General features: G+C 44.3%; 1 protein-coding gene across 3 annotated transcripts in view; it reads right to left on the bottom strand.

Moving 5' to 3' along the window:
• MKLN1 (muskelin 1) overlaps positions 1-12,381 on the bottom strand; it is a 328,173-nt gene extending 315,792 nt beyond the window's left edge. For all 3 annotated transcript variants that reach the window (XM_066262318.1, XM_066262317.1, XM_066262316.1), the window contains exon 1: positions 12,219-12,381. The gene's annotated coding sequence lies outside the window, so the exon portion shown is untranslated. The remainder of the gene's footprint in view (positions 1-12,218) is intronic.
• Between the last annotated feature and the right edge of the window lie 14,887 nt (positions 12,382-27,268).

Below are 27,268 nucleotides of genomic sequence, written 5' to 3'. Positions count from 1 at the left end.
CAGACAAACCAAGTTACCCTTAGTTCCCTGGGGCTACATTCAAACCAATCGAGCCACTGGCTGCAGGAATGGAAGAGGGACAGAAGGGGGAGGAGAGGAAGCAGATGGTCACTTCTTCTGTGTGCCCTGACTGGGAATCAAACCTGGGATGTCCAAATGCTGGGCTGATGCTCTACCCACTGAGTAACTGGCCAGGGCTTCATTTATCTTTTCATTTTGTTCATGGTACTGATTCACTGATAGGCTCAACCTAGACCACATACCCCATCTCCTGAGATAAAGGAGAAGATTGCTTTCCCAGAGCCACATGAATATCCCAAAGAAAGGAGCAGCTGGGGAAGAGGACCTATATGAGAAGACAGCTAAGGTATGGACTATAGCTCTAAATATCAAGATAATTGTTTTTAATAGAAAATGACAAATACTCTTTCATTTGAAAACTTATTTGGCTTACCACTATTAACATGGTAAAAAGTAAGAGTTAAAAATCATGAAAAGACATAGCCTCTCCGTAGGTACTAAACTCTTTACATTCAAATTGCCTTGGGGCTACCTAGATGCAGTTTCTAAAGTTCTAATCAAACATGTTGGAATACTTTTCTCCATGGCCAACTGATCTGTAGGTTCTCTGAATTATTTCTTTAATACAGGTTCCATAGCCCCAGTAGACTTAGACCAAAGCTTCTACTCTCCCCTGAATTTATTCTGGTAAAGTCTCTATCTCTTGGTTACTTTGTTCTCTAGTTACTTTTTTTTTTTATTATATATTTTTCTGAAGCTGGAAACGGGGAGGCAGTCAGACTGACTCCCGCATGCGCCTGACCGGGATCCACCTGGCACGCCCACCAGGGGCGATGCTCTGCCCATCCGGGGTATCGCTCTGTCGCAACCAGAGCCACTCTAGCGCCTGGGGCAGAGGCCAAGGAGCCATCCCCAGCACCCGGGCCGTCTTTTTGCTCCAATGGAGCCTCGACTGCGGGAGGGGAAGAGAGAGACAGAGAGGAAGGAGAGGGGGAGGGGTGGAGAAGCAGATGGGCGCCTCTCCTGTGTGCCCTGGCCGGGAATCGAACCCGGGACTTCCACACGCCAGGCTGACGTTCTACCACTGAGCCAACTGGCCAGGGCCTGTTCTCTAGTTACTTATTTGAACCATTCCTTGACTTTTTTTTTTTTTTTTAACTCAGGGTCTGACTTATCCCACTTGACAAAATATATTTCCTGGTTTGTGACCCCTGACCTTTATTTGATTTAAACATGTTCTCAGAGGAGCCCTCTATGGGTCAACTGGAGTTAACCAAGTTGGACTCAGGAACATGGGAGCTTTAAGTCAATCACAGCAGTGATTCAGGAGTCAGGACACAGCAGTATCCATATACTACATGCCAGTTATAGTTCAAAATGTTCTGCACAGCACAAGCCATTATCCATCTGATTCCATCTTAAACATTATTCCTATCTTCACAGCAGTTCTTGTATCCCTTCCTGCATATTGGCCATGCTTGATCTTTTCAACATACATCTCCTCTTTCCATCTGCTATTTACTGAATGTTTGCCCTCAACGCCAACGTCCATATATTGAAGCCCTAATCCTAATATAATGATATTTGGAAGTGGGGCTTTGGGGAGTCAATTAGGTCAAGAGGGTGGAGCCCCCATGAATGGAATTAGTGCCCTTATAAGAGACACCAGACAGATGATCTCTGTCTTCATGTACGGATGTAGCAAGACGGTGGCTATCTGCAAACCTGGAAGCAGGCTCTCACCAGACACCAGATCTGCTGGCATCTTGGTGGTGAACTTCCTAGCCTCCAGAGCTGTGAGAAATAAGTGTTTTTGTGTAATGCACCTAGTCCACGGTATTTGTTATGGCAGCGCCAGCAGACTAAGCCACCTTCCCTTTGCCTTCTGTGACAGTGACTTGGCTTCCGTGGGTCAGCCGTGGTCTCTTTTTATCCCTTCCTGGAGGTTTTGAGCACAGTAGTCCTCTCCTGCTTCAGTCCTGTCTCTGGTATTTTCAACTCTTCCCTTCTTCAGTAGTGATCTCCATCCTTCCCTGCTCCCTCCGTGGGTATCACCCTTCTGACTGTGGCCTCCAAATTCCTTTCTGACTCTTTTCTACCTTTGATGGCCACTGGCAGGACTGCCATTTTTAGGACACAAAGTGGACCCCTCACCTGCTGAGTGAGAGTAATACTAGAAGAGCCAAGTGAAAAATTCTACATTTCCTCTGTTCTAAGACCAATTTATTATAGTATATACCACCATTTAACCACTGTTTTTAGAGCCCTCTTTCCCACAGACACTACCACATATCTATTAAACATATCGGCTGAAGATACTTTCTGATTTTAGAACAATCAGAAATGTGAGGGGGAAAGCTTGTTCCTTAGAATCTAGGAATTGCTACAGTTGAGTGGCTCTGATTTTCACTTAACTATTAACATTAACTATGCCCCATTCAATAGCCCTACCCCATCTTCAGAATAGTCTTATCACAACTATCCAGGATCTTACTAAAACAGGACCACAAACAAACAAAAACCCATTAATTGTCTTCAGTATGTGCCACAGATCCTCGCTGTCTTGGGATGCTAGCCCTCTGAAATTACTTCCGCAGGGCTGAGCCCTTCCTCTGAATGAGGTCTTGTTATATACCCTAACTCCTACCTTTTGACCACGGCCTTTATAAACAAGAGCTTATCTGAACACTTCTTGAGTAGTCACAGTGACCTTTACCGGCTACTCCCTCCTCTTCACGGAAATCATTGGTGTTATGAGAATTTAAGTTTCAAGTCCCTTTACTCCTTTTGAGCATTCTTTTATCATTTCTGGCCAGACAGAGTGTCATGTCCATAATTGGTGTTAACTCAAGTCTTCCTTGGGTCGGATTAGAAAGCACAGAACCGCCTCCTCTGGCTGTTGCCCACTCAAGGGTGCCGTGGTCACTTATTTAAGTTGTTGGTCACTTTCACTTCACTGACACATTCTTCTTAGCTGGTCAGACTCAAGCACAGAATAGCACCCCTTCAATAAGCAATTAGTTTAAATTTAAGTCATGCCAACTTTATTTGATGCTCACTTTCCCGCAGAATGAGTCTGTCAGCGGAGGTAAGAGCTCTCCATTACCTCTCCGTCGTACCCCTGTGCCAATAATTCTGTCATTTGTATGGGGAAAGCATTATTGATGTTGCCATAACAGGATCACAAGGCTGGCCAGAACTAGTTGACAATACATGGACAGTGGGTTGAGAGCATGAGCTGGGACTGGGGTGGGAGCACTCCCAGGGCCTGCACTGTGTATACAGAAGCTGCTTTGGATTAGGGGAGCTGAGCAGTGCAGGACTTGATGTCTCACATCAAGATAAAGCTCAGGAAGCTTTTAATACTAAGCAGCCCAGTATGAAGAGTAAGTCACGTATGTACCATAGCTCACAGAAATCACAACAGGGGTGTGGGCAGCATAATACAGCCACTTGGGGAAGAGGATTGGTTAGAGATAAGCTGAACAAGACACCAGAGTTATGGTGAAGTAGGCCAGGGTTCAGGACGGGGTCCCAAATCTATAGGGAGTCTGGTATACAAGGCAGAATGAACAGAGGCTGAAGTATGGAGGTCAAGGTGAAAGCCCAGAATCGGACACATGGGAGTAGGAGGCATAATAGAAGGGAGGTACAGGTGTCTGAGACTCACTGCTGAGCTGACTAGAAAGAAGGAAGAGAGATGCTGTGGACTATATACATCACGATAATGCACCTTTTCCCCAGTTGGAATCAGCAGTGACGTCTTGAGGAGGCCAGGGAGCTAGACCTGTAGGTGGAGCAGCTTAGACAACCCAGCAGCTGACTACCAAGGCAGCAAAGGCAAGATGACTGTCCAGCTGACTTATGTGTGCTCCTGTGACAGTGTCACTTCTGCTTTTAAAAGGGCGGGTGCTTCTTTTGAACAGATTGGATACCTTCATGTTGGTATACTACAGCAAGAGCTCCAGTTCACTGACGGCATCCCGTGTCCCAGAGTCCACGCTAATGATTGACACGCACTGTGTTACTTAACTCCCACAACTTCCTTGAGAGGTAGGTATTTTTATCTGCATTCTAAAAAGAGGAAACTGAAGCTTCTTTGGTCACACATCTGGGATACAAAAGAGCTCAGATTTAAACTTAAGTTTTGTTTAACTACATATCTGTTGCTTAAATGACTCCATTTATACTGTGACTGTAATACGTCCAAACAATTCTCAATAGCTACTAGATTTTTCATCTGTCTATAATCTATCTACCTACCTACCTACCTGTCCTCTTTTATCTCCAACTCCTTAATATTCAAGATTGCACTATGAAAGAAGTGGGTCATTAATAAGTACTTATTGAATGAATTTAATGCAGTTTAAAAATGATTAGAACGACTATATCCTCTCTTGGTTTGTGTATTTATAAAGTCAAGTAGTAAGAATTCTTCAGTTTGCTCTGTAAAAATTCTACATTATTCATTACAAAGAAAAGAAGGGGCAAAGTGTTCAATGAATACCGAACTGAGGAGACATACTTTATTTCCAAATAAGTCAGAGATAGGCAAATGTATTTATGTGTTCAAATAAACTTGAGAACTTAAAGCGGTCTACAGGGGTGGGCAAAGTAGGCTTACAGCTATTTGTATGGAAAAAAAGACAGTCAGGTTATGATTATTACAATAGCTTTATTAACTGTGTTTTGCATTCTCACAACTGTAAACCTCCTTTTGTCCACTCCTGTATACAGATTGTTTTCTTCACAAGTCTGAATCTGAACCTCTTTTTCATGACACAATCTTCATGTTGACCTAATTTAGACGTTGCCAAACTGCTGTCCGCCAGCCAGATCCAACCCACCTCATATTTTTGAATGGCTTATGAGCCAATAAAGGTTTTCCGATTTCTAAAGTAGCTGTAAAAGATCATAAGAAGAATAATGTTTCATGACATGTGAAAGTTACACGAAATGCAAATCTCAGTGTCTATTAAGTTTAATTGGAACACATCCGTGTTCATTCATTTGCTTATTGTCTATGATTGCTTTCTCACCACATGGCAGAGTTGAGTAGCAGGGACAGAAGCTGTATGACCCACAAAGCCTAAAATATTTCCCACATGACCCTCTCCAGAAAAATTTTTGCTAATCCTTGGTCTAACTAAATAATATAGGATGTCATCACATTTTAAATACTGTTGAAACACACCTATTCTTTTCATTTCTAACTCAAGAGCACTGCACCAAAGGGTCATGACATCTCTTTGGCTATGTAAGTGTCCGTGTTCCCAGGACAAAGTCAAAAACCTTTTCTCCTTTGGTATTCTCTACATTCTCTCCTAATAGCACCTTTCTGCAGAAACAGTTACAGATTGAGGAGCTGGAGGTTTCTCTAAGAGGTGATACTTCTCTTCCAGCCAAGAGTCAGCATGTTTTTTGTTGGGAAACTAGGGCTGGGCATCCTTAGGAGTGGTTACAGTGCATTAAAGAACTGCAGTGGGTTCTACAGACTCCATCAACTGATTCAAGGTGGTGGGATAGAGTCAGATAGACGAGGAAAAGCAAATTGCTCTTTTTGTCATCACCCAGGACCTAAAAACAAAAGGGACTCAGAATGACCAGACACAGGTGAGGGTTACCTATCAAAATGTTTTTGGCACTCACAACATGGCACGGTGAGTGCCAAAATGTGTTAATTCAATCAATGTGTTAATTCAAGAGTAAAATCAAGGGAGCAGAACCTCCTTATTTTTTCCAAGACCAGGTTTGGTGTACAGTGAAGTTCAAGGGAATCTGTCTTATCTATTTATTTTTTTGAGACCCAGGATTCTATCATCTTTCTGTATCTCTGCCTGTTGGTCTATCTGTCTCTCTTAACAACATTTTAGTGACTACTGATTACATGTGAGACACAAGGCAAGCACCAAAAACACAAAAGTAAATAAAATAATCCCAACTCTCAAGGAACTTTTAGGGTTTAAGAGAGCATGAGTTATGACTTTCTGGTGACATTTAACATGATCCTCTTAAATATATTCTTCTCTTGGTTTTTTTGGCCTTGTAATCTCCTGGTTTTATTTTTTTCTGGTTTCTGACTCTCAGTCTCCATTGCCAGCTCTTTCTTTTTTATCCAATCTCTAAATGATCAGCACTTAGCCCTGAGCCTGCTTTTCCTTTGATTCTATCTACCTCCTTTACGCAATCTTCTTCCATATTTGTAAATCCAGTGCTAGCAGCTCTCTGACTTAAGGCCTATATCACATGTCTGCAGTACACATCACCACTCTTTTGTCTATAACCTTCTCCAGAATTCTGTTCCTGTCCCAGGGTTCTCCGTCTTGGTGATTGACACCTGTACTCATGCATCTGATCTTGGACGAATGCTCAAGTCAGCCATGACACTCCCTCCCACTCCACAACCCATCATTTCCATTCATCATCAAGTTCTTCAAAATCACTCTTCACTCTGATCATTCCCTTCCTGTATACGTGCTACCACCCTAGTCCGGGAAACCATCACCTCTGATTTGAATCCCTGAAAAACCTTCTTAACATCTGTTCTTGCCTCACTCTATTTTCTCTTCTCACAGATGTTTTTCAGACCAAAAAAAAAAAAAAAAAAAAAGGTAATAGTCTTTAAAAAACACACACAGTGCTAGCAAAATACACGTTGTTCTTCATCTTTTTTTTAAATATAGCAATGTCCTATAAAGATCACTTCACATCAGTACACCTGAAACTGCCTCTCAATTTTGTAAACACCTGCCTATCTTTCACTTGTATAACTGTACCATCATTTTTATTTAACCACTTCTCTAGCGATGGACATATAGGTAGTTTTCAGTCTTTCACTAGCATAATAAGTAAAGCTTCAGTGAAGGTCCTGAAAGAGTTGTCCTTCAATATATGTCGGAATGTATCTTATTGAATAAATACATAAAAGTGCAATTGCTAGGTCAAAAGCTTTGTACATTTAAAACTTTGATAAATGCTGCCCCGTTGCCCTCCACAGAGGCTGTACCCGCTTTCCCTCCTACTGACGTTTGCCCTTTTCCCAGACAAACAAAGCATGCTATTAAATTTCTTCATTTGTGCCAACCTGATATGTAAAACAATAGATCTCACCGCATTGTAATTTGCGTATCTTGTTATGAGAAAGGGTGAGCATTTTTTCACATATTTTAAAAGATCCATTTGTATTTCTTTAACTTCAGTCTATTATACTCTGCCCAATCTCCTAGGATTTTTGAGGCTTTTCTTATTGATTTGTAGGAGTACTTTGATTTCTTCTTAAATAATCTAATATCCAAGTCCTTTCAGGTATCTTAGTACTTTTTAAAAGTTACAATTTAGCCTTTTTTACCCTAAAAATACTTAATCATCAAATGTCAACTCCATTACAGGGGAGCCCACATGAAGAGTTCACATGTAGAGGTTATAAATTGATTTACAGAAGTCTCGACTTCCCATTAATAGCTTGACAAGACTGCCTTATACCTGTAACTAGGCCATTTTATTTAATTTTCCTAATAGCCCTGGGAGGTATATGCTATTATCAATGACAAAGTGAACCTCAGAGAATACGCATGCCCAATATCACACAGCTAGTAACTCTTTGCTTCTGGAACCTCAAAAGCCTAGTCATTCGCCATCATTTGCCATTCCTCCACCACACCAGGCTCTGATGCTGGCTGCCTCTAATGTCTAACATACATTTCTCCTCTCTTTTTCCTTGTGTAAACATCCAATGAACATTTTAAAGTGCCTGCTATGTACCAGGAATCTTCTTCATAGGGTTTGAACCTCGGTGGGGTTCTCAACCATAAACAATTAAATAAGTAGTAGTAAGGTTTTACTACTATAAAAAAATACATAGGATATTTGGGAAGGTGGACAGAGAAAGATACATTAGTAAGGGTGATCAGGAAAGGCATCTCTGAGAGGTGACATTTAAACAGAGAGCTGAATGACCAAAAGAGTGTCCCAGGAAAAGGAAATGTCTGGGCTAAGTCCTTTAAGACAAGAACAAACTGCCTGACCTGTGGTGGCCCAGTGGATCAAGGGTCGACCTGGAACTCTGAGGTCTCCGGTTTGAAACCTTGCACTTGTCTGGTCAAGGCACAAATGGGAGTTGATGCTTCCTGCTCCTTTCCCCTTTTTTTCTCTCTCACTTTTTTAATTTTTTATTACTGGAGCAGTTCCGGATGGCAATGCCATTTAATTTGAAGGAGAAGTCTTTAAAGAATAAAAAAGAAATTGTATTACTGTATTATTTTCTTCTTTCCCTATGCAGCCTTAACAGACCATGATTTTACTCTCTTCCTAATACCTTTATTTCCCCCTCCTACTTGCCCTTTAGTCCCTCTTATCCAAAAGAACTTCCACGGCAGTCTGGTTACTACACCAATAAACTCCTTCTTGCCAAACACAACAATGACCTCCTTGTTGCTAAGTCCGAGAGCTTTCACCTCATTTTTCTTGACCTTTCTCTAGCATTTACTACTGTTGACAATCCCTCCCTTGGCTTCCTTGAAACTCCTTGTTCCTGGTCCTGCCACCTCACTGGATGTTCTGCCTCTTTTTGTTTGCCTCCTCACCTTTTAGATGTTGGCATTTTCATAAGGTCCAGAGTAGATCCTCGCCTCTTCTTATGTTAGATCTTTTCTGTTGGGGATTTCATCTACGGCCAACAACCACCACATTCTGATGATCCCAGCATAGATCTCTCTTCTGAGTTCTAGACTCCATGTCCAATTAGGTAGGAGAAAGCTTCACTGTGACATCCCACGGACACTTCAAACTCAACACGTTTCACATTAAATAGATTACCTTACCTCCTTGACCTATTTTCCCCCCCCCGAAGTCCCCATCTTGGCAAAGGGGACTACTATCCTCCCCTTTATCTAAGTCATACCTCTCCTTCTATCCCAAATCCTGCAGATATAATCGATAAGAAAATTCAGTTGGTTCTTGATCCTTCTCCCTTCATTTCCTTTCTTGCTGCTTTAGTTTAGATGTCCATCATTTCTTTCCTATATGCTAATCTCCTAACTAGTCTTCCTGCCTACAGTGCTTCTCATACTAATAAATTCTGCAAATTGCAGTGATCATTCTAAAATGAACATGCTCCTTAAAATTTATCAGTGGCCCTCCAGCAGCCTTAGGTAAGTTGAAACTTCTTAGGAAGATATACAAGACCTTGCTGAATTTTCTGGGTGTGTCCTTCAGAAGTTCTGCCATGCATTCATACAATGTATTTACTGAGAATCTACTGCCTTCCTGGACATTGTCCTTCCCTCTCAATGCTCAGTACATCTTTTTTACCTCTAGGACTTTACACATAGTACTTTCTTTGCCTGGCATACATTTCTTTTTAACTTGCCCACTTGTCAGATTGCTTCTACTGATCTTTCAGAACTTCTCTCCAAATTCATCTTCTATGGTTAGAGACCTTGACTATTTCCAGCCACAGTTGGGTACCCCTCCAATGAGCTCTCTTGTTGATATCACTTCTGTCATGTGTACTCATCTGTCTCCTCATCACATCAGAAGGTCCTTCAGAGCAGACTGTCTTACTCATCTTTGTATTCCCAGAGCTTAGCACACAGCACCTGACACAGAGCAGGCACTCAATAATGAATAAATAAAGTAGTAGAGTTGGGTTTCAAAGTTATGTCTTTTCTCTCTGGCACAAATCTCACATTTCTTCATTCTCCTTCTTTATATCTTGAATCCAAAAACTTCAAAAATCTGTGCTAGGTATGTTTTTGCCTGTCACTAATTAAAATACAGGTAAGTAGATCATAAGTTCCACAAGGATTCAGTTGATTATTTTTTTGTGTAGGGCTTCCTCATTATTCTACTGTCTTGCTCATCAAAGTATTTTGGGTTAACTAAATCTAAAATGACTGAAAGCCCTTTCTACACAAGTTTATATCCTTTCTGTTGCTTCTACAACATAACCACACAAGCAGAGAGTAAGTACATTGAGAGTAAGGTCGATTTCATTTGATTGTCTGGCAACTGACACTAAAAAATGATGTATCAACAGCAAATCATTTCCCATTACCATTTTCTTCCAAGGTCTCTATGGATAGGTATTAAAGTTTCAGTGTCAAAATTTGGCATTGCAAAATCCAGCTAAAATTGAAATTTTATGTCATGAGTTCACTATAATCCCAGTATTCTATAAACAGAAGGAAACTCAGACATCGTTTAGTCCAGCACCGTTGTTAAGCTTCCAAGAAGGGAAGACCTGGACTGGCTTGCCCAAGGTCATCCGCTCTCTAGGACAAGTGAGAGGAAATTTCCTAACTTTCAGACCCTTCCTCCATGGCGTCTACACCCTATTATTTTCTACAAAAACAAAGTATCTCCAACAGAACCCACTGAACTGTTTACGTATTGCTTATCTTTATGATATTGTCTCTCTGATAGCCTTATTATAAAGAGGAAGGAACTGGGAAAAAAATAAAGCAAGGGGCATAGGGGATTGGTAAAAGGGACGATCAGTACACAAAGTGATGGGCTCCTATTTGGAATGCAGCCTTGTGATCACACTCTGTTCTCTGAGCACCCCAGTGCTAACCCAAGCTTATTTGTGCTCCTGGGGCCTGGCTTCCATTCAATTCCATGCCTTATTTGGTCTAAATGATTTCCCCAGCTTCTGCGTGTATTTTTTGAGCTCCATTTTAGAATGTCATCCTTAAATCTACTCTCTACTTGAGTTTGTTTTCATCCTAACACAGAGGGACGAAGGTTCTGGGTCAAAAGAAACAAAAATGATGGGTTTTTCTAGGCTTTCCATTTCAAGAATGGTTTTCTCAAATGGCAACTGGCAGGGTCCTTGATTCCTCTGATGATGACGTTTTCCATGGGAATCAGTATTTAATTGGGCTAATCTGTTTTCACGGAAAGCACAGATTTCTTCCCAGGAGGATCAGTTTGATAATGTTTTACCAGCTACTGCTACGAGACCAAATATAAACCAGTTCTGAGAAACAGGAAGTGAACCTGACTGGTCTAGGCTGCGTGTCCCTGGCAGTGACGAAAATACAGAAATCAAATTAGGAAAACAAGGTATGTGGGTGGGAGGCAGTCGATAATAACCCAGGATGCTACGACACAAGCAAGAACACTTTTAACCCAATGCCATTCATTTTAATAACACCCTGAGAAGTTTGACTTCCATGTAACGTGCTGGTGATTAGAAAGCAGGATGAGCCCGAGTTCCCTAGCAACAGCATGTGCTTCTGAGACAGTCATTAGCCTTTCTGTTAATCCCGCCAACCCCTTACTTTTCTAAACATATGACTGACATTTAGGGGGAAAAATGTTTTAGAAAGTGCTTTGAAATTTCCAGGAGTGAAATGGAAAGGAATAATACTAAAAGGTTTCCCTGAAAATTGCACTCAGGGAAAAGAAGTAATGGTCCTATGTGCCCAGCCTGTCCATGCATTCACTGCTCTTGGTTGGATATTTCTCAGTCCCCTATAGTAAGGGCAGCAGAGGTGAAATTGTTCAGAGTTTAAGGCAGTCCCCTTCTCCAACATGAACCACAGGTTGATAGTGCGTGAACAGTGGGGTCAGCACTCTGTGTTGGGTGCAGAAGGATGGGGATGTCAGGGGACGGAATACAGAAACACATAGCCTTCTTTCTCCTTTAAGCAGAATAAATTACCCTGGTTAAAGGAGGTTGGTGATGAGGGGGATGAAGCTCTTTTTCCTATTGATTGTTTAACTGCACCAGTGGCTGTTTGTCTGAGGCCACTGGCCAGGAGCATTATTTTCGAGGCTAAAGTGAGGTTGGGTAGATTTCCATACCCTTCCCTAGTTTCAAACAAGAGGACTCTTACAGCTCTGCCAGGCTATAGGAATGGGGTGTTTGTTGACTTTTGCTACTCATCTGTGCCCTAAAGAGCCAGAGCTGATGGGATGATGGGTCTTAAACGCTTAATGATCGCCTCTAGCTCTGTCCTAGGTTCGGGATGCACCACTCTTCTGTGTCGCCTGAGTCAACTGCGGGTCGTTATTCTAATGGAAATTATCGCTGCGATTTTTTTTTGGTCACCCTTATTATGGCCTGGGTCCCTTTCAGCTGGACACTGGGGTCCTTCAGTTTGGCCTGGATGACTCCTAGTTCTCCCCACCTCCCCACCTAATGCCCCTGCGCGCTCCCTTCCCAAGGCGACCACCTGCGCCGCCCTACTTACCATCTGCCCCGAGGGGAGGGCCCCCCGGGGTAGCGGAGCCCTCCCTGCTCCCGGGCGGCTCTGGGGGAGCTCGGTGTTTGCCTCCAGCCCTTCGCTACCGGAGAGATCAGGTTCCTCCCCTCCTCCCCCTCCAGCTCCGGCCGCCCTCCTTCTTGCATGACACAGCAGAACCGCAGCTGCTGCAGCGAGTCCCAACCATCCGCCCAGGAAGCGCCGCAACCCGGGCTCAGGCGGGGCGGAGGGGGACGAGGCGCACACGCGGGGAGGGTGGGGACACAGACGAGCGGGGTTCTTGCCCCCACTTTGCACCACACACTTCTTTCCCAGCTCAGGGGTAGGGGCACAAAATCTAGCTAAAGACGACCAGGCCGAGCCATTGAGGAATGCTGGGGTTTGGCGTCAGAAAGGATGGGACCAGAGAGAAGGGTGCGAAGGAGACCCCAGTACGGGCAGGGCATTGCAGGTAAAGAAGGGGAAAGAAGAGGCCAAGAAGTCAAGGGCCAGGCTGTGAAGGAGAATAAGGAGGTCAAAGAGAGGTAAGGAGGTAGAGTTGCTGAGAAGGGAGACGGAGCTGAAAAGACGGTGGGGGGTGGGGGGTGGGGGGGTGGCAGGAGTGGGGGGAGTTGCAGGGGAAGGTGGACTGGGAGGGAGTGTTTGGGGAGGCCTGAGCTAAGTACCCAGGCAGCACAAGAGTGCTGAATTGAGAGGCAAGGGCAGAAAAGGGGAGAGGGATGGAAGAGTTACGCATTAGATAGGAAGGTAAAAGTTGGGGGGCATATTATGGAATTATTAGAAGGGATGTCATGGAGCTCATTCATCATGGCTGATGAGGGAAACTGATGAGGTGAAGAGGGATACTGTTAAGGCAAAGCCAGAAGAAAGGACGGTCTTCTACCTCACCAGTGGAGAAGTTTTCTATAATTCTGCCAATACAAACAGAGTTTTCCTTATAAATGGAAAAGCATGATCTAAGGCATAGGAATAGCTATTTAGCTTAGATTTACAGGATAAAGACTCCATGGTCCACACAAACTTGAAGGGAGATTGGGGATTGGAGTCATCAGCCCAAAGAGGTTGTGATTCAATAATACCCAAGGCACTCAAAACTGATGTTAGTGTCCACACTTCACTGGGTTTGAATAAGTCTTTTCAAAGTGTTTGTTAGAAAATGATGACAAAATTATCAGTGCAAAATAGTATAAAAATGCACATGCTTTTCTCTCCCCATCCTGCACACACATACATCCTTATATTTTCTAGTGTGTAGCATGTAAAGTATGATTAAGGGGAAAATGTGTTTTTCTGATTATGTTATTTCCCACCAACCACACTCTGTGCATTTCACAGCAGACCAGCTGCTTCTCACCATTTCAAAGAATGTGGTCAGAAAGTAATGCAAAAACTGCCGCTTTGGTTTTGTCTGTACCCTCCAGGTTATATCTTCGTACCTCACTTCCTGACACAAACAAGTTTTCACTGTTGTCAGCAACAAAGCCCGAATATAGCTGCGGAAGAGAAAAACTGCATCACATTTTGCCTCCTGCAAGCATCATCCACGGTTACCGGAGGAATGTAATTCCAGAAAGCTTTGAAAGCTGGCGGTGATGGTAATTATGTATCAAATGCCTGATGCTATTTCTGTTATTATTGTTTTGTCATTTCTGTTCTACCCAAGAGCTGGCTGAACTCGGGAGAGGTACAAATCCGGTTTTTCTTTTTGATTTGGTAAAATGTAATCAGACCTGATAGAGAACTCATTGCTCTTGGGGAAAATAAAGTAGGAGCCACGAAATGTCATTTCAACAGAGCGTGGGTTTTGTGACTGTAGGAAAGGATTTAAGGACGCTCTTTCTGTTCGGGTTCCTATGTAATGAGCAAAGGCTCCATGCACGTACAGACGCCACAGCTCATGGATGCTGTGACTCCCTTATCTGGGCTCCAGTAGCACCAGAAGACCCTCCGGGATGCTGCGAGGGGCTCTCGGTGGGTGGTGGTAGGAACGCTGCGTCCGCCGACACCGGTCCTGCTGCTGTTGTTGCTGCTGCTGCTGCAGTCACGTGGGAACCCCTTTAAGTTTCCATAGAGAAGCCTCTCCGGTGTCACATGATGGACATGATATAATGAAACAACACTGTGGAAAGGAAAGCATTAGGGGAGCCCACGGCTACGAAAACAAGTGAGTGAGAAGAGGTGGGAGGAAAAGAAACTACGCCACCTCCCCTGCAGCCGAGCCGCACGCAGCAGCTAGCAGCCGGCGAGGAGAAAGGAGCGACGCCAGGGGGGCAGGGACGCCGGGTTCTCAGCCCCTGCCTGGGGACCCGGCCGCCCTCTGCGGAGAGAGCAACTTTTAGTCGGCAGCCTCGGCCAGCACTGCACCTGTCTCCAGAGCCTCCATCGCTCCCCGTGATGATCAAAGGGAAATTCTAGAAGAATGTGCTCTACAAATATACATGCGCATCGTTTTCCCCTTGCGTCTTGCTCCGAAGAAGGAAGGGGAAAGGGATCTAAGCTGCAGCGTGTGTTCAGCCACAAGGTAAGTTCTGGAGGGTGGGGAAGGCCGGCCCCACCGGCAGGACTTTGGGATGGGAATTTTGTTCTCCGTTTAGGTCTCTAGGGGAAAAGGCATCCCCTTGCTGCTGACGAGGCGGATGGGTCCGATGGTCCAGCAGAAACATTTCCACTGTGGACTCTGTTATTTCCTCTTTCGCACGCCCCGCAGTCCCACCCTCGGACTCCCCGGGGCCTCCTCCCTGCCCCCAGGAGGGGGGCGCAGGTCAAGGCTGGGTTGTTAGGCAGCTGGGCAAGGGAAGGTAGGGGTCGTGGCGTTACTCGGGAATGCCGGGGCGATTTCGCCATGTTTGTGTTGCTAAGAGCACTTCCCCCCCCCCTTTAAGGTGGCTAGATGCCACATGGCTCCTCCGGAGCTGCTGCCGGTTTGAGAGTTTTTTTTTTTTCAATGTCCGCATTCCAGCTAATGTTGCGCAGATAAAATTCAAACTTGAGGTAAACAGAAGAGGAGGAGGAGGAGGAGGAGGAGGGGAGGAGGGAGGCTGTTTCCATTTCGAGATCCCACCTCTTCACTCCGCGGAGACCAACATCCCGAACCTCGAGAGCACTTACTTGTTTCTCCCACCTACTCCACCTTCGCTGTCTACCAGAAATAAGGAGGTGCGGTGCAGGGGCGGGGGGGGGGGTAGCTTATAGAGGACCTGGCACCCAGGTTCTCCTAGGGGCAAGCACCCTGGCGCTCTGGCCTTTGGCTACTCCCTACTTTTGCCCGGAGGGACGTAAGATGCCGTGGTTTGCTCTGGAACTAGGGGAGAGGAGGGCAGCGCTCCCGGGCCGGGTGAGGGTATACCTGTCCCCTCTCACTGCTCTTACTTTAAGGAACTGGACGCTGTCACACACACACACCCCCCACTCCCAGGTGTGGGCTCCTGAAGGCAAGTTGGGAGTTGGGTAGGTCTTCAGGTGTCCAGAGGACAGGTGGAGTAGCAAGTGTGCGGTGGGCATTTCTATTCGTAAGCTGCATTGAGTGGGAAGATGAGGGAAGTCTGAAGGCGAGTGGATGGGCAGAGCTGCGCCTTGTTTGTTTGAAGAATTAGAAAATTCCATATGTTCCTACTCTTCCCCCTATCACCGGTTTAAAGATCTGATTCAACTGGCAGCCAGGCTAAAGGGGTGAGGGGGGCCGTTGGGCCGTTTAAGGGTGAGAGTGAGCTTCGTCACAGGGAAAGCCAGAATTCTGACAGCTTGCGGGCATGCGCCCCCATTACCCCGGGCTGTGAGAGGTGGGCTGGGTGGTCCGAAAGGGGTGACGTCCCACAAGGCGGGAGTTGACTCGGGTACCTAAGTGCGCGGGAGTCCAAAGACCCCTTCATGGAGATCGCGGGGGAGTGCCATGGAAGGGAGGGGCGGCCACGTGAGAGTGTTCTGCGGAAGCCTGGAGCTAAGCGACGAGGGTGAAGTGCGTAGCACGAGTCCTGAGGGGGGCTGACGCGAAGGCGCTGTGGGCGGTGGGCAGAGGAGTAGCGCAGACTTGTGCTGGCCCGACCCCAGAGCCGTGGCGACGGTTTTATTACGAGCAGCGTCCCAGCTGCGGGTGGGTGCGCACTCCAAGGCCCTCTCCCGGGAGACCGTTTCCGGGCCGGTTCCCGCCCCGAGCGAGGGCTGTAAACAGGGTGGCGCCCTCTGCCCTCCATCCCGGGTTTGCCCGGGCGCGCGGCTGTTGGCGCTCCGGGCGGCGCAGGCGCGGCCGTGGCTCTGGGCAGTGGCAGCGGGGACGCGCGGGGGTGGCGGGGAACGGGCGTGCCCCCGCCGCGGTGGCCGGGCCGCCCGGCTCCTCTGTTTTTGTTTTGATGGAGCCCGCGTGCAGCTGGCGCGTGTCGAGTCACGTGTTGTGGGCGGGAGGGGAGGGCGCTGTGACGCATGGGGCCCGAAGGCCGGGTGCCCAGGCTGGGCGCCGGGGCAGGGGCGAGGGGGCATGTGCTCCAGACTGATCTAGAGAGCGCGGGTAGGGGGTGTCAGGTCATGGGAATTGGTCTTTGGTAAGCGGTGTTCAGACACGGATGTTAAATCTCATTGCACGGAGTTCGTCGTCACAGATATAGATGAGGCTAGTTCATCTGGGTGGGTGGGGGGGCTGAGCACTGATTCCCTCAGAAATGGAATGGAATGGACTTTACCCGCGGGTGTATTTCTGGGCATATAGAGACCTATGTGTGGTTCTTAATCCTGGCTGCGTGTTGTGAGCAGCTGGAGAGCTTTAGAAAGAATTCTGATGCCCGACCCAATTCAGAACCAATTGAACCCACATCCAAATAGGGCTTGGACATCGTGTATTTTAAAAAAAGAAATCCTTCCTAAATGCTTTGATGCATAGTGAGGAGTAACAACCTAGAGAGGCAAACCATCTTGATGGAATAGTTGGGAAACCATCTTTAAGGATGAAATGGTAAAAATAGCTAAGATAATTATCACATTGAGCAGTCACTATGTGGGGTTACTCTGCGCTGGCGTTGTGGCCCCGCAGACATAGCTATATGTACTGTGATGAAACACTGTTTCCCCATTTTACAGTTGAGGAAACTGAAGCTCCCGGAAGTTGAAATTGGTCAGTGACGATCCCTGACAACAGTTCCCAGGTAGGCTGACTCCAGAACCCATACCCAACCATTACATATGCTGCATTGCAAATACATATGTCTTTAGCTAAGCCACATGTTTGTGTGATGACGGCCAGTTAAAATGTCCGTGGGCCGGTGAGTCTGTATAGACATATTTAAATATTATTATTATTATTATTATTTAATCTGGATAGTTTTGCTTGTATTAAAGCGAGGAGAACCACTCAGTGAATCTTTTAAGGCCTATAGGCTACCAACATTTCAAGGAGTTTCTTGTGAAGAATGAGGGGATCCCAGTAATCTGAAGGAAACACATTCCATGGGAATGTTGTTTTGGTGAGACTTGAAAATACGTGTAGAATGAAGGGAAGAGTCCAGAAGATGCAGCTATTTTCCAAGGGTTTATATTACATGAGCAGCCACAGAACTTCTTTCGGTTGTTGGGCAAGAGACAGTTTTGGCAGTCACAAGCTGGATGTAGCTGAACGTACAGGCAGTGTCCAGAGTAGCCTCAGTTCTGACATGGAAATTTTGGAGGAAGAAGACTGCTTTGGTCTGGAATACAGAAGCATTGCTTCTACAGCCCCTTCTTCCTTTGGTTTATGGTATTTCTCTTGTCTCCTGGTCAGATAAAGTCTCAGTGGGAGTATTTAGATTGGGTGTCGGGGTGGGGGTGTAATCCACTTGTTTTAAAAATGTGTTCATTGATATATTTCCTAAGGATATGCCAAATAAAACTCACAGGAAACACAGGTTTTTTTCCCCCTGAAAACAGAGTCTTAAAATTAAAACATTTTTGTATTAAATATGTATTACTAATTGGAACTGTATCATAAAGAAATGTCTTGATACTCCTGATTGCTCACTAATGTTGTTAGCTGTATGGCAGGTGTAGGCATATTATCAAATTTTAGGATTGGTTTTCATGTCACTTGCAGTTAGGGTGAGGGAAGTTTACACACTTACCAAGGCAAGCTTGGCATAATCCTAAGTGATGTCATGTTGGAGTCTGGCATGGAAGTAGCTCTCTAGCCCTGTGCCCCTCCCTCCGTTCTCATTGCCATCCCTGTTGACCACCAAAGACACTTCTCCAGTGTCGCCAAACCCCTTGTGGTTCCTTTGCAGAGCTCTGCCTAGGTTTCTCTTCTGCTGCGTGTGTACCTTCTTTAGGAAATTTCCCCTGGTTTCTTCTCAGAAAACACAAAATACTGTCCCTGTGTCACCTCTATGCCTCACTGTGTTCATCACAACATACTAATTGTTCTTGCTTGCAAGTTAGACAGCCCTACTAAACTGAGCCTGTGAAGGGTGGGAATGATGACTATTTACCTGTGTGTCACTGGCACACAGTAAGCACTTACGTTGATTGCATTGGTCTGAATTGAACTTGAGTTGAATTATTAGCATTGGTGTTTGCCTGTGTCGGCCACCTTCATTCTTAACTGCCCTCATCAGCTCTATTGCTAGTTGCTAGGCTAAAACACGTCCTTGGACAGAGAATACAAAATACTACTAACGCATTCCAACAGAAGGAATAGGAAGAATAGGGGAATATGTCATCAATTTTTACTTGTTTCCTAAATTCATTCTTGGTTGACCAGTTAGTCAGCACGGGTTACTCGTGTACACTGGGGACGATGCTCAACATGATCCCTTTTCAATTTATTTGGGAAGGAATAAGTTTACATGCCTTTCTGAAGGACTTAACTTTTATGGGCTAGAGCTGGGTACAGGTGCTTCATCACGTGTCATTACACTGTAACTTTCAGGTTTAGTATAATCAGAGGTATTTGTAGAGTGGCCCTGTCCAGTAGAACTTCCTGAGATGATAGAAGAATGGTTATAATGATACTTCTTTAACGACTTAGAGGTAATAGTCACTAGCCACTTGAGGCTGTTGAGCACTTTTAAGTTTGGCTAATGTGACCTAGGAACTGGATTTCTAACTAATTTAAATATAAATAGCCATAAGGGGCTATTGGCTACTGTATTGGACAGTGCAGTTATAGAGGATTTGTTTGTGTTAAGTCCAATATTTGACAGGTAAACATTTAGGCTCAGGTATTCTGCCTTTAAAGGAAAGTCTTGCATCATTTTGTGGGGCTTAACACTATGTCTCTCATTCACAGATTAGAAGGTGTTGCTGGATGGTATTTTTTACCTATGTGAGGCCTTAATATTATAGTGCACATATCTGTGTACCCTGTGAGCCTTTGATGTCATTCCCTTGGTCTCCCTCTTTTTAGGAGCAGCAGAGTGAAGTGATGATGAGTAATTATTTACAAATTAAATGGATTTGAGCCCTTGCTGTATAAACTACATGGAAGTCTCATAAGCTTAATAATTCTGTAAGATGCAGAATTCTGTGAAGAGCAAGCATTCTGTGTGCCCTGTGCACCATTGTATTCCCCAGTGCCCTGTACAGTGTCTATGACACATTGTGAGTGCTCATAAATATTTGTTGAGTCAATGAATGTTGAAATAACCCCTCTAATATAGCTTCCACGGGCACGTTGTGGAGCTGAGAAGGAGGTGAGGACCAAGAACTACTCTGGATGTACAGTTCTTTAAAGGAATGCAGTCTCTCTAGGGGGGTTTCTTGTTAACTCAGTGACTGATTTATCAAGATATACGGCAGGAACTGTTACCTTTATTTGATGATGGATTGAAAAATAAAGGCACGAGAAGAGGTGCTGAGGTCAGATGGAAAGCATTGGAAATGTAAATCAAATTGAGCAGTTATATCTGTTGCTTTGTGCAGTTGACTATGCTCATTAGAAGGTTTGTTTGGTTTGTAAAATCGAAGGCTAGTGGAGTCTGAAAAGAGGACCGGAAATCTCTCCCGTGTTGTGCGGCTGCGAGACAACAGCCTCGGTATGGCAAACAGGACTGGCAACATTTATTCCTTAAAGCTCTAAATCTCAGCCTGTGGTAATCCTAACACCCAAGTTATAAACTTCCCAGAGAGGATATTTGAAACGTAAATAGAAACAGATGTTTAGTTGCGCAGATAACTGCTACTAGACTTTGAAATATTTATATAAAAAGGTATGAGATACATCACACATCTGTTTAGAGCGAGAGCCCTAAGGCTGCACGTTGCAGATTTTGTGTCATGTGTTGAATGCTGTGTTGGTGGGTTGATGCCACGGTCCAGTGTGTGGTCCAGAACATGCAGAGGGTGATGCACAGCCTCCTCTCCATGCTGGACATCAGACTTATGTACCTTGTCACACGTGGCTGGACTACAGGCCTGTCCTTGTGCCTAGGACATAGGTTGGCTTCCTGTCATTCTGCCACTAGGCATTCCATGGATGAAAACTAATTTTTTTTTAAAGAAGTAGTGTGTGTTTATTTATTATTATTATTTTTTAGATTTTATTTATTTTTAGAGAGCAGAGAGAGAGAGAGAGAAAGGGAGAGAGAAGGGGAGAGGAGCAGGAAGCATCAACCCTCATTATGTGCCTTGACCAGGCAAGCCCAGGATTTTGAACCAGCAACCTCAGCATTCCAGGTCGATGCTTTATCCACTGCACCGCCACAGGTCAGGCCAAAAACTAATTTTATAGTAGAATAAGGTAAATATAAATGAGAATATAAATCTGGGTTTTCTTTTTAGAAACAAACTGTACTATGTATTCCAAGATAATATGTGAATTGTCTTTTTTGGGGGCATGGTGTTACTTTTTTTCCTCTAACAATTTCTGGTCTCTTCACCCCCTTTGATGACTCTTTAAATGCCTTTGGTATGAACCTTTTTTTTTGGGGGGGGGGGGTTGAAGCCCATAAACCATAAACAAACTATCAACTATGTGTTCCATAAATTACTGCTCTTGCCCTCAAAACTGAACCAAAACACAACCCTAACCAGACAAATCCCACCCCTGCTATCAGCAACAAGTTAACCCAACCAGCTAAACAAATAAAACAGCCTGTGAGGTTTGAGTTGTTGCTTTAGTGGAGAGGTCAGTAACTAAAGTCTTTTTTTAGATACTAGATGTAAAGTAACTCATGACAAAAACGTTTTATATCTGTCTATCTACCTCTACAGCAGTGATACCAGGATTTCTACTGCCCTGTAGGTCAAGATCTATTTGGCCCAGAGGATCCTATCAGGCTACTTGGATTCAGGTGTCTAATTTAAGAATCATTTTGAAAGTTTTTTGAGAACTGTTTCTAGTGACCTTGGTTACTAAGTGGAAACAAGAATTGAAGGGGACGATAACTGGTTTCCTAGCTTTCTCCTCAGTAGAGTGGCTGAATTGGATCAGTTCTCAAATTTTAGTGAGGATTAGAATCATGGAGGTCTTATTGACATCCAGATTGCTGGACCCCACCCCTGAGTTTCTGACACGGTATGTCTAGGGTGGGCCTGATTATCTGTATTTCTTACAGGTTTGCAGGTGATGCTGCTGGTCAGAGGACATTTTGAGGACCAGTGGACTAAGTAATCAAGTTCTGGTTCTGTGCCTGTTTTTCCCCTTTTCAAGTTGCAGCACCTGTTCTTTGATATTCACAACGTTATGTCATTTAAAGACTGCTGTCTGGCAAACTGAGTTTTAAAGTTTTGAAATGGGTTACAGGTAATTTTATTTTTGAGAGTTCTTGAGAATTCATATATTTTGTGAAAACTTTGAATCTCTTAAAACTCAGATTGGGTATTCTTACCCAGTAGTAAGTAGATTCTCCAATTAAAATATATTGAAGTATTTCTGATGTTAAATGAGGAAACTATTTGTTGCTCTTTTAAACTGAAACAATGTATCAAATCTAATCATGTATCTTTTAATACACAGTTACAGGATATGATGGGGAGGTATTACATAATTGTGAGCTCACTAAATGGTTTTTATGAGACATAACTCTCTTCCTAGTTAAAACTCTCTGGGTTTTGGGTCTGTAGTTGAGTTGGACAGCGTAAACCTGGCTGTCCTCTGAAGATAACCGCCACATGGAAGTGTCAAGGTTGTCGGAAGGAGGTGCTCATTAGGAGGATGAAGAGTAAGTCAGTGCGCAGCTATCCCCCATTTTGAGGACTTTGAGGAACAGTGGAGACTCTGCCATTTCTGAATGAAGGGGCTCTGGGACCAGAATCCAGTAGGAAGAAGGTGAAGATACCAGGAGATAATCTGAAAGTCACACTGTTCTTATCTTGAGTGTATGTTTGGGGGAGGGGCAGTGGAGATTTCAAGGCTTTCTAACAGGTGGTGCGCTGGAAGCACTCCAGTTAAAGTAGACTCCCAAGTGCCGAGAGGCAGATGGACGCAAGGTTTGCGGTGAGTTGAAATGAGGTTTGATAATACGTTCTAATGTGAGTGACTTTATTAGAGAAAAAAGAAAATTTTTTTGGGGGGGTATAGGGGGGGATATGGGGATATAATTTTACCTAAGAGAAGAAAAAAAAAGAAGAAATGGGTGAAGAGAAGGGAGTTAGAGGTTAAAAATGAAAGGTTTTAAGTTTTTAATTGTTCCAATGCTTTTTATGTAAGTTAAGACTAGACAAGTTCTCCCTGGCCTGGTGGCTCAGTGAGTAGAACGTTGTCCCTGCGTGGAGCTCATAGGTCTGATCGCAGTCGGGGCTCGTATGAAAAGCACAGTGAGTACGCAACTAAATGGAACAACTAAGTAGAATGAGTTGATGCTTTTCCTTTCTCTCTCTCTGTCTCTCTCACAAATCAGTTGAAAAATTAAAAGACGAGATTAGTTAACAGCAGAGACTTCTCTGTTACAAAATAAAGCAGTGAGTTTTCCTTTTCAGTTCTGCTGAATGCCTCAGAATATCACCAGATGCTCCAAAGTTACTCCCAGGATTCATGCACGTGCTTACTGTTTTCGATTGCTTTATGCTTGTTCACTGGTTTAAATCAAATTCGTGGAAGGTGCACATGATGAATGTTACCGGGTGTGTTTTATGGATTAGGAAACAAATAATTTATGTAGCACAGGCCCCAGAACTGGGCTCAGGCCAAGAGATCTCACTGCTTTTTACATCTACTAGTTATAAGTTTATCTTCAAGCTCTGTTTTCTCACTGCTTTTTACAAAATGGTTGAACCTTACATCGTAGCATGGATTTAAAATCCGTATCATTGATTTTAAACTCTATTTCATGGACACGCTTTGGATTTTGAGGTACTGTTTCTCTCTCTGAAAGCACTGCGTGTGGTTTGCTGCTCAAACGTGCAGTCACTTTTTGACTCAAGTATCTGTGACATAATCTTCGTAACTAAATCTGTGAAACTGTTTTGGATTCCTCAGACTTGATGGTTTGAAGCTGAGGTTGGCAGTCTGTATGACAAGGGTGCTCGGGACAGCCCGTGGGCCAGCTTTTCCCTGGCCAGCCAGAGGGAGGGAGGCTTGCTATGTTTTCTTCTCCCATCTTTCCTTTTTTTCTTTCAATTTATTTTAAAAATTGAATTCATTGCAGTGACACTGGTTAATTAACATAACCGTACAGGTTTCAGGCGCTCAATTCTACAACCCATCTCTGCACACCATACTGTGTGTTCACCCCCTCAGGTCAAGTCTTTGTCCATCACCAATTATCCCCCCACCCCCTCCTCCACCTCCCCACCCTTGCAGTCACCACACTGTTGTCCATGTCCATGAGGTTTTTTATTTCTTTTTGTCCCTTTTTGTTCAACCCTGCCCCACCATCTCTCTTGAAGTTTCTTCCCCACCCCTTCCTCCCTTCCTCAGGACCTTTTAAGAGCCTCCTGTGCTTTAGAGAGTTGACACTTTCCTGGTGTATAATCACACCAGCGCACTTGGCAACGTCTGTCTTTGCCCTCCCACATCTTCTGAGGATCCTTCCTTCCAACTTCTGACATTTATGTTTCCCAGCCAGGCTTCTCTGGAAGGCCAGCCCTTCTGGTAGATTTCCTTTCCATCCTTCCTCACATTTTCTTCTTCTTCCTTTCCTTGTCTGAAGTGCTCTTTCTGTGCATGGCGAAGCCTGCTTAGTAGAGTCCGGAGGTAGATAGTGTTTATAATAGTAATCTGTGGGGCACCTGACTCTGGATACTGTGCTGGTGCTTTATTCTCTTTCCACAGGGTTTGTTTCCACCAGCTGCTGAGTCGTGGGAGGGTGTCCCCATCTGTGCCAGGGGCTGCTTGCCTGTCAAGTGAGGGGTTAGTCAGTATCTGACCCCAAAGTGCTATGATGGAGTGTATTCACATAATGTTCTGATTGTGAATCCTCACCAGGACTATTTTTAGCCCTTTGAAAGATACCTGTTAAACCAGACTGGGCTCAGTGTAGAGCAATGCTTGAACCCCGGGATCAGGAGGTCCAGGATTCCTTCAGTTAGACTGTCTGCAGTGTGGCTGGCCTGCCTTTTCCTTCAGGAGTTAGGGATGGGTCCCAAGGGCCCTCTTTTCCACACTTGTTCTGTCTACATCAGATCTGAAAGTTGAATCTAAGCGCCCCCACCTTTGGAAAGTTTGTTGACCCTGATATTTGAAGGTTTCTGCTGCTTCTCATCTCCATGAAGGAAGAGCTGAGCTTCTGAAACATCCTTTTGTTGATTTTTTTTTTTTTTTTTTTACACAGCTAGGGGAGTTTCTGGGAACCTGCTTAATATGCCTGTTGATTCTTAAGCAACTCATCAAAAATGCTACCTCATCTTTCTCTGGAAGACTTGTACATGGCCTGTGACCTTGAGTGTTTATTTCCTATTTCTAGGGGAGTTTTTATTAGTACTGAGTCTCTCTGTTATGCTCACAACTACACCAAGCTCCTTATCTGTTCATTGTCAAGGTCAGACGGTTGTTTTGCTTTCTGCGTTTATATCCGTGTAACATGCTTTCACTGCACCTACTGACAGTTTTCTAAAAATCTATATTTATATTTTTTCTTTCTTTATATTTTCCAGAGAGATGAAATATTTCATTTTATTTTGTTTAGCTTTTCAAAATTGTATAATACCTACTTTTTATAGGCTCTATCTCAAAAGACGTGATAACTCTTCAGTTTTTGGCAATTATTGTCTGAGAATGGCACATAACCCCTGTTTGGAATTTACCTTTAAAATCTATTTGCTTTCTACTTTACGCCTTTCAGTTAGTTTGTGGCAAGTTCCTGTGCTTGCTGAGTTTGTAAGCCTCTCCTTTTTTCAAGGCAAAAGTTATCAAAGTCCTCCTTTCCTTCCACTTGTAAAGGGTTTGGAATTGAGATTCCTTCTGCTACTAATCTGATTCTTCTGAAAAGGCACATAGGGGAATGTGCTCTTTGTCACGCGTCTTTGTCAACTGGCTAGCAGTTTGGAAAAGGACCTTCATAGGGTTTATGAATCCGCACCCTGCTTGTCATCTCTTGTTATCTGCAGAATGAGCATTGTTTGAGATTCCAAACAATAAAAGTATGCCAACAACAGATTGGCTTTAAAAAGATTTTTTTTTTTTCATTTTTCTGAAGCTGGAAACGGGGAGAGACAGTCAGACAGACTCCCGCATGCGCCCGACCAGGATCTACCCGGCACGCCCACCATGGGGCGACGCTCTGCCCACCAGGGGGCGATGCTCTGCCCCTCTGGGGCGTCGCCATGTTGCAACCAGAGCCACTCTAGCGCCTGAGGCAGAGGCCACAGAGCCATCCCCAGCACCCGGGCCATCTTTGCTCCAATGGAGCCTTAGCTGCGGGAGGGGAAGAGAGAGACAGAGAGGAAAGCGCGGCGGAGGGGTGGAGAAGCAAATGGGCGCTTCTCCTATGTGCCCTGGCCGGGAATCGAACCCGGGTCCTCCGCACGCTAGGCCGACGCTCTACCGCTGAGCCAACCGGCCAGGGCTAAAAAGATTTTTAAAATGATTATTTGTATAATGGCTGATGAGCGTTTGCTCTCATGTTGGAGACATGATGGCGGCATATCCTGGGCTCATTCTTTGTCCAGTGGTCCTCACCCCTGGACGATGGAGGGGCCACATTGTTAAAGCAGCAGCGCCCCGTGAGTCCGACTAGAAATGCCCCCCTCCTGATTATATTTTGATGTTTTTGAATGGAGCACCAGTTGTTTGCAGTTTTGTAAATAGCCTTATTATTATTATTTATAAAACCTTTTTTTTGAATCGTTAGGTCAGTGTGCTCTTCTGGAGTTAAGAGGTCCAAGTTCTGGGCAGATTACTTACCAGGAATTTAGTCACATCCTGGATAGGTCAGGTAAACTGGAGTTTGGATCGTAGGTCTTCTGTGTTCCTTTTCGTGCGTTGGAATCTTAATTCTCAACATGGAGTCTAGAAACAGGCACAAGTAAACACTTCCTATCTAGGCAAACGTTCTGTCTGAAACTAAACAAAAGCCTGTAAATGAGTCTGGAGTCATCTAAACAGCTTGTGGGATGCTGGCCCACTGTGGCCCTGGGATACTCACAAGCCATTTTTCTCCTGCTTGTTTATTCTCTTCTCTGTCCGTGTTCTTGACTGTCTCGGTTTATTTCCTATTTTCTTTTTGGGTTCTTTTCTGTGTCTTCTGTTCTTCTTCCTGAGTCTTTTGCTTTTTTTTCCCATTCCTGGTGTGGATAGACTTGTAACACCCTACAGTTACCGCAGGTGTCTTTTTAGCCTGACTAATGGCAGACCAGAGCTTAAAGACAAGTTTTACTCTGACATTTAAGGTTATTGTTGTCTGTAAAGTTCTTTGCTAGTGCAAACTATTTCTAAAGACTTGAATGTATTTTTATAGCATATTTTATGCTGAGTGTAAAAGAGATGTGACATGCAAAACTTCCCACGCTGTTCGGGAGATTTAAATAGGCATTCAAACAGGTTTCACATTGCAGTTTGAAATTTGCAAAAAGGATATTTGTCCAAAATTTAGGTAATAGTAATCATATAGATAATGAATTTCAGGATTTTTTCCACTTACGAAGTTTCTGCTAAACCGAGGTTGTTTGGTTTAAAATAATGTCTTTTAAATGAAACTCGACTACAG

Source organism: Saccopteryx bilineata, chromosome 2 (genome assembly GCF_036850765.1).
Source record: "Saccopteryx bilineata isolate mSacBil1 chromosome 2, mSacBil1_pri_phased_curated, whole genome shotgun sequence".
NCBI classification, from domain to species: Eukaryota; Metazoa; Chordata; class Mammalia; order Chiroptera; family Emballonuridae; genus Saccopteryx; species Saccopteryx bilineata.
Note: the sequence above shows the minus strand (reverse complement) of the source record. Positions and strands in the feature narration are given on the sequence as shown.